This window comes from Elephas maximus, chromosome 3 (assembly GCF_024166365.1).
Source record: "Elephas maximus indicus isolate mEleMax1 chromosome 3, mEleMax1 primary haplotype, whole genome shotgun sequence".
Lineage (NCBI taxonomy): Eukaryota > Metazoa > Chordata > Mammalia > Proboscidea > Elephantidae > Elephas > Elephas maximus.
Genome location: NC_064821.1, coordinates 158,149,252 through 158,156,424, shown reverse-complemented (window position 1 = coordinate 158,156,424; position 7,173 = coordinate 158,149,252).

Sequence of the window (7,173 nt, the reverse complement as noted above, 5' to 3'; positions counted from 1 at the left end):
CCCTCTCGTAACCACAAAACAATGTGTTCTTTTCAGTTTATACTATTTCTCAAGATCTTATAATAGTGGTCTTATACAATATTTGTTCTTTTGCATCTGACTAATTTCACTCAGCATAATGCCTTCCAGGTTCCTTCATGTTATGAAATGTTTCACAGATTCATCATTGTTCTTTATTGATGCATAGTATTCCATTATGTGAATATACCAGAATTTATTTATCTATTCATCCGTTGATGGACAACTTGGTCGCTTCCATCTTTTTGCTATTGTAAACGGTGCTGCAATAAACATGGGTGTGCATATATCTGTTCGTGTAAAGGCTCTTATTTCTCTAGGATATATTCCGAGGAGTGGGATTTCTGGCTCGTATGGTAGTTCTATTTCTAACTTTTTAAGGAAACACCAGATCAATTTCCAAAGTGGTTGTACCATTTTACACTCCCACCAGCAGTGTATAAGTGTTCCAATCTCTCCACAGCCTCTCCAACATTTATTATTTTGTGTTTTTTGGATTAATGCCAGCCTTGTTGGAGTGAGATGGAATCTCATCGTAGTTTTAATTTGCATTTCTCTAATCTTTACCACATTTTTGTTGAACAAATGAATGGAATGAATTCTGTTGAATAGACGAATAGTGGTCACTGGGACCTGAAACCTCTTAGTTATCCCTGACTTCCTTTAACCACCCTTCTTCCTGTACCTAACCAGTAAGCACATCCCAATGGCTGAGGCTCTGCCTGTGTCCTCCCACTTCATCCCTACTTCAACAGGGATCCTCATTTATGACCACTGCTCCCAGCCCCAAGGGTCTTCCCTCTCTGAAGTGTTGCTGCCTTTAGTCATCCTGAAGTACAGCGCTGATCAATGAACTCCCTGATACTAAAAAAAAAACTAATCATTCCTTACTGCCTACGGAGTGAAAGTCACAGTTTCCAAAATCCCCTGAACTTGCACTTCCCAACTCCTGGCCCCATCTCCTGCTATTCCCCTTAGGGTTACCTCCAGCTCTGGAACATACCAGGGGTTTCTATCTCTGGTGTTTGTTTGTTTTAATCTGTGGTGTTTCCTCCTACTAGAAAGCCTTCTTCTCTGGACGTACTAAGATCTTATTCCTCTTTCAAAGCCAATTTCAAGTGCCACCTACTCCATGAAACTCCTCCCAGGCTTGTCTCTGTCCCTAGTTCTGTCCTTGCTCTGAGGACCGGTAGTGCTCTTGTTTCTCTCTCTCTGACCACATTGACCCATTTTCCCTTATAATATGGTGTCTTAGGTTCTTAGGTCTGTTGTAATAAAGTACCACAAACTTGGTGGCTTACAACAACAGAAATTTACTCTTTCATATTTCTGGAGCCTGGAGGTCTAAAACTAAGGTGTCATCAGTGCCATGCTTTCTCTGAAGGCTGTAGGGGAAGATCTTGCCTTGTTTATTCCTAGCTTCTGGTGGTTCCTGGCAATTCCTGGAGTTTCTTTGGTTGTAGGTGCATCACTCCAATCTCTGTCTCCTTCATCACAGGGCTGCCTTCCCTCTGTGTCTGTCTCTCTGTGTCTATTTTCCCCTTTTTATGAGGATACCAGCCATAGTGGATTAAGGCCCACCCTACTCCAGCATGACCTCATGTTAACTGATTACACCTTCAAAGACCTTACTTCCAAACAAGATCAAGCTCATTGGTACCAGGGATTAGAACTTCAACATATCTTTTTGGGGAGCAGGGTTAGAACTTCAACATATCATTTGGGGAGCCACAATTAAATCCATAACATATGGCATCATTCTCCTCTCTCTACTGGGTCCTGAGCTTCTGGGGGCAGGCTTTGCAGCTTTCTCTTACTGGTATCCTCCCAATCGGCCCACACAGTGCCTGGCCCATGACTGTGACCAGATGGGGGTGAGCATTCTCCACACGTACCACACTGAGCTCAGCCCATTCCCAGAGGCAGCAGCTGGCAGACCATTAGCTGTCACGCAGTCGGGACCCTTGGGTGGGTGCCTCCTGCTAGTATTATTCCATTTAAGGGTGGCAGTCAGAGTCCAAAAAAAGAAAAATTTTCCCAGGCATGAGGACTGCGGAAATGGAGAGAGGCAGCTCCTGGCAGCCACCCCAGGGAACACCAAATTTAGCCCAAAAGTTGAATATGAATATATTTAAAATTTTTTAATGACAAAAATAATGTAATAACCTTAAAATAGTTTAGAAAATAGGGAGAATTAAAGCACAGCCATACTGGCACAACTGCTTTAGTTTTTGTTTCTTCCTTTTGGGTCTTTTTTCTTATCGTAAAAATGGCACGGGGGCAGTACCTGACCTCTAACTTCTCAAGAGGGAAGGAGAATCAAGGTCAACAGTCCAAGGCTGATTCCTACGAGGCGGAGGTCAGACAAGCCTCCTGTCTTCACTATCTTTACCAATTCTGACACCAACCGTCCCTCCCATGGCATTCTCTACTTCTCTGCTGGGTTCAGTAATTCACTGTAATGGCCACACAGAACTCACAGATAATACTCATGATTATGGTGTTTATTGGGGAAGTAACAGCTTACAATTCAGGCTCAGGAACACTCAGGATACAGTTCTTCCATCAGGATACCCTCTTCTCAGCCCTGCTCACAGGCACACCTCTCTCTGGCCCTGCTCAGGCAAGCGTTACAAAGCTCTTTTAGCCCCTGCCAACAAGTCCCCAGAGGCACCCCAGGCATTCAGCTTTCATGCTCCGTGGGCCAGGAAGCCCACTGGGTGGTCTCCTGCTGGTCTCTCCTGCTGCCATTTCTCTGCCACTGCCTCTCACTGTCTTCAGTGTTACAGCTCTCTGTTTCCTGGGTCCGGGAGCTTCTCAGCACAGGAATCCCAAGTCCAAAAGATATGTTGGCTCTTCTTCCTTCGTGGTGGTAGGATCCTCCCTCTCCTGCCTCTGGAATAGCTCATCTCAAGCGCAGTGGGATGCCAAACCTGACCAATCTCTTTGGTGGGCCACAATTACCCTATCTGCACAGTCCCACCCAATCACTTGGGTGGGAATGAGAAGACCATGGTGAGAAAGGCCACACAAAAGCGATCCATCGCACTGCACTTATAAATACCTATTTTTATACAATTGTAATCATAGTGTACACACAATTTCGTACCTTACTCCTTTACTTTACAATATATGAAAAGCTCTTAAGAGAAGCATAAGTTAAGCATAAGACAGATGAGAGTTTAAATTCCAGTTCTACCACCTATTAGCTGTGCAAGTTACTGAATCTTTCTAAGTCTCTGTTTCTTTATCTGTGAAAAAAGTGGGGTCAAACTACTTCATAGAACTGTTATAAGGATCAAATGTGGTAATTCATAAAATCACTTAGCAGAGTGGCTAGAAAACAGTAAAAAAAAAAAAAAAAAAAAAAAAGAAGCACTTAACAATTGCAAGGTAATTTCATTATGACTAAAATATGTGTTTTTTTGTTGACTTTTCCCAGCCAACTACTCCCTACACAGGTAGTTTTTTTAACTGTGATGAAAATATATGTAAAAAAAATTTACCTTTTCAGCATTTTTTACATGTACAATCTAGCGACATTAATTATGTTCATCATGTTACCTACACAGGTTTTTACATTGATTTCCAAATGCGTGATCACACCGCAAACATTTGTAGACTTAAACTCCTTCGAGTTATACTTCAATCTATTTAAAGACAAATCCCAGGAAGGCAGAAAATCACTTCTCACTCTGCCAGTGAATCCTAGCTGTTGGTAGAATAGCAGCTGCTTCCTAAGGTGCCTTAGCCTTGGCCAGGCTTCAGAGCCTAAGAGAAACGTTGTCGTTGGTCATTGTCCAGCTGATTCCAACTCATGGTGACCCCACGTGTCAGAGTAGAACTGTGCACCACAGCGTTTTCAAGTCTATGACATTTCAGGAGCCAGTCACCAGGACTCTCTTCAAAGGTGACTCTGGTGGGTTTGAACCACAAACCCTTTGGCTAATAGTAAAGCACTTAACAATTTGTACCACCCAGGAACTCCACGCACTCCTGAGAGGGATTACACCTGGTTATCAGTTTTCCTTTGAGGAGTCCCTTGTTATCAAGGATATGTGTCCAGTGCCTTAAGGGCCTTGAATCAAGGTAACGAAAAAGAGTCCCTAGGTGGGACAAATGGTTACTGCACTGTGCTCTTAACCAAAACGTGGAAGTTTGAGTCTACCCAGAGGCACCTTGGAAGAAAGGCCTGGCCAACTACTTCTGAAAAAATCAGCCACTGAAAACCGTATGGAGCACAGTTCTACTCTGACACACATAGGATAGCCATCAGTCAAAACTGACTCGATGGCAACAGGTTTAATGGAAAAGTCACTCGGATTGAAGGGGCAAAGGAACTTAAGCTTTGTTTTAAGTCATTAACCAGCCAGCCATCCTTACCTATGGGTAAGGAGGTAGCTGCCAACTTGGGGTGATTTCAGAGCATGAGATTCCATGCCTGAAATTCTCACTGTTGGTCATTCCTTTGGTTTAAAAGCCTTGAAGCATCTGTTAAAATCATAATTTGTTGTCGTTGGTTGCTGTCAAGAAGATTTCAATTACCTGCTAAGGTCATGCCTGCAATAGCTCGATTATCAGCTTATTCATCAGCACTTTATTGACGCTCTGGTAATGGGTTCCCACCTTGCGTTCTGCCCAGGATTCTGTCGTGGGGCCCTGCCTTGTAACCCAGCCCCTAGATGGAAGCTCTGCTTTTCTCATGCCAGCCTCCCTTCCCTTGGTCTGAAGGTCTAGCTCCATATCCATGTCAGGGGCTGGGGCCTGCTGCCAGCTGAGAGATGTCCCATCAGTCTGCCTGCCTGGTATCTTGCACAATCCGTGTCCTGGCTTCCCCACTAATGTGTTCCCCCTCCTCTCAGGGCACTTGATGCTGCTGTTTTGACGTCTCTGATGCTAGGCTACTTTGGACCATGCCCTGTTGGCTGTTTCCCAGCCCCTTGGGACATAGTCTTCTGCCTATCAGCCTGGACTCCCTCCTGGGGTGACGGCCAGCTCAATCCCAAGGCACCTCGCTTCCACGTCTACCCCAGGAAACCGGCCTAGTTTAGAAGGCCCCAAACTGTTATAAGAATCGATACAGTACTGTGGAGATAATGGTTGCAACATCGAATAGAACTTTTTAGAATTTACCATATGATACATATACAGTGAAACCTGTGAGAGCCAGAAGTCCACGGGACTGCCTTGTTTTTCCAGGTCTTACAAGTTTTCAGCCTTGGACAGGGTGCGGTCTTACCACTTTCCTATTGCTCGCTTTAGTGGAAAATACTTGAGTTGTCCTCCTTACACAGATTCCAGCTTCTGCAGGTTTTATTGTAATACGTGACATATAAGACCTTTTAGATGCTCCTTCTGCTTCTTGAGTGAAAAGCTTCCTGCCCCTCAAGGCTTTGCAGAATGGAATGTGTGTGTTTTGCAATGGTTGTTGCCAAACAGTGTTGTTTTAGGTGCCATCTGGGTGCTGCTTGAATTCTGTCTTTGCAAAATGTTGGGCTAGAATGAGGTAAGGGATGGCTGTATTCTAGGGTTTCCTGGAAAATATTTGGGTTTCCCCAGCTGGGTTCTTCTACTCCTCAGTGGCTGGCTTCTTCTAAGCTGTCAGATCTCAGCTTACATGTTACCTCCTCAGAAAGGACTTTCTGCCCACCCTATCTGAAGAAGGTCCCTACCTCCACCTTCGTTAGCCTCTTATTTGTTTCCTTCATGGCAGCTATCACAGTCTGTAATTATTTTGTTTACTTGTATTGGGGTATCATCCACTAGACTGTAAGCTTCGAGAGTCAGGGCCCTCTGTTTTATTAAATTGTGCTTCCAAAGTCTAACACAGTGCCTACTCAAAGTAGGTGCTCAATAAATGTTTGTCGAATGAAAGTTTTTCTCTTTTCCAGTTGAAGCATCAATTTAAAAAAGCTACAAATCCTACCCATCTCTGATGATCATCAGATGACCAAGAGGAAAAAACACTAATCTTATTCTATTTATATACCTAGCATTTGAAAATTCTGTTTATTATAAAGGACCAGTACAAGAACCCCTGTGAAACCCTAGCTAAAGGCTCCTGAGAGGCAGCCCAAGATAAGACAGAGTTGTTGTGCAAGGTCTGTTAACTCCCTCTTTTTCCTAACTAACCCTGATATGCTGTAGGCAACATTTTCTTAGTAATATTTTTCAGGCTAGATGGCTGCCCTTGAGAACAAGCTCCAACGAGCCACACACACTTTTGAAGAACCTGACCTCTGAACCTCCATCCTCAGGAAGGGAGCACAATTACTAGCCCACTGTTGTACCCAGAACCCATTCTGGAGTGAGAGGTCCATCCACCAGTACATCCAGCCCAAGAGGACTTGGCAACCAGACTGCCTAACCTGGACAAGGGAGGGGAATTTCAAGAATGGGCTGGCTAAGAGGGACTGAGATGTAAAACCTGGAACCATTCTCCCCATAAAAGATCCCCAAGTCCCCAGCTCAGGGAGCTCAAGGTCTTCTGGTCACTAGACCCTGTGTTAATCCTTGTCTGTGTAGATAATAAACTTACCACTTTCTGTTTCCCTTGCAACTGCTGTCCATCTTATTTCAACTAGCTAATAGGACAGGACAAGAACCCAAGGGGCGTTCAGGCTTCCAGGCTCTACCAATGATTGGCAAGTGGGCAGCTTATCTTTGGCATCGCCCTCCCACCTCCCTGTTTTCCTCATTCCCACATCATGAAAGTAATCATTCAAGACACCTAACCAACCAGTTGCCATCAAGTCGATTCAGACTCATGGCGACCCCATGTGTGTCATAGTAGAACTGTGCTCCATAGGGTTTTCGAGAGCTGATTTTTTGGCAGTAGGTCATCAGGCCTTCTTCTGAGGTGCCTCTGGGTAGAGTCGAACTGCCATCCTTTCAGTTAGCAGCCAAGTTAATCATTCAGTTCACTGTTTGCCCCACCCAGGGGCTCCTCAAGACATCTACAAGGTGCTTAGTGCTGTCGTTCTTTTGTTTTTCTTTCTAGTATCAAAATTTGCTATTAGGAAAAAAAGTCACAAACTCATTCCTACTATGATTCTTCTTAGGAGTATTATTAGCATTAAACTACTTTAATACTAGCCATAGGAATGAAACACCAGCGATAGAAAGTCTGGTCTCGCCTAGCATTGGAGGGAGGAA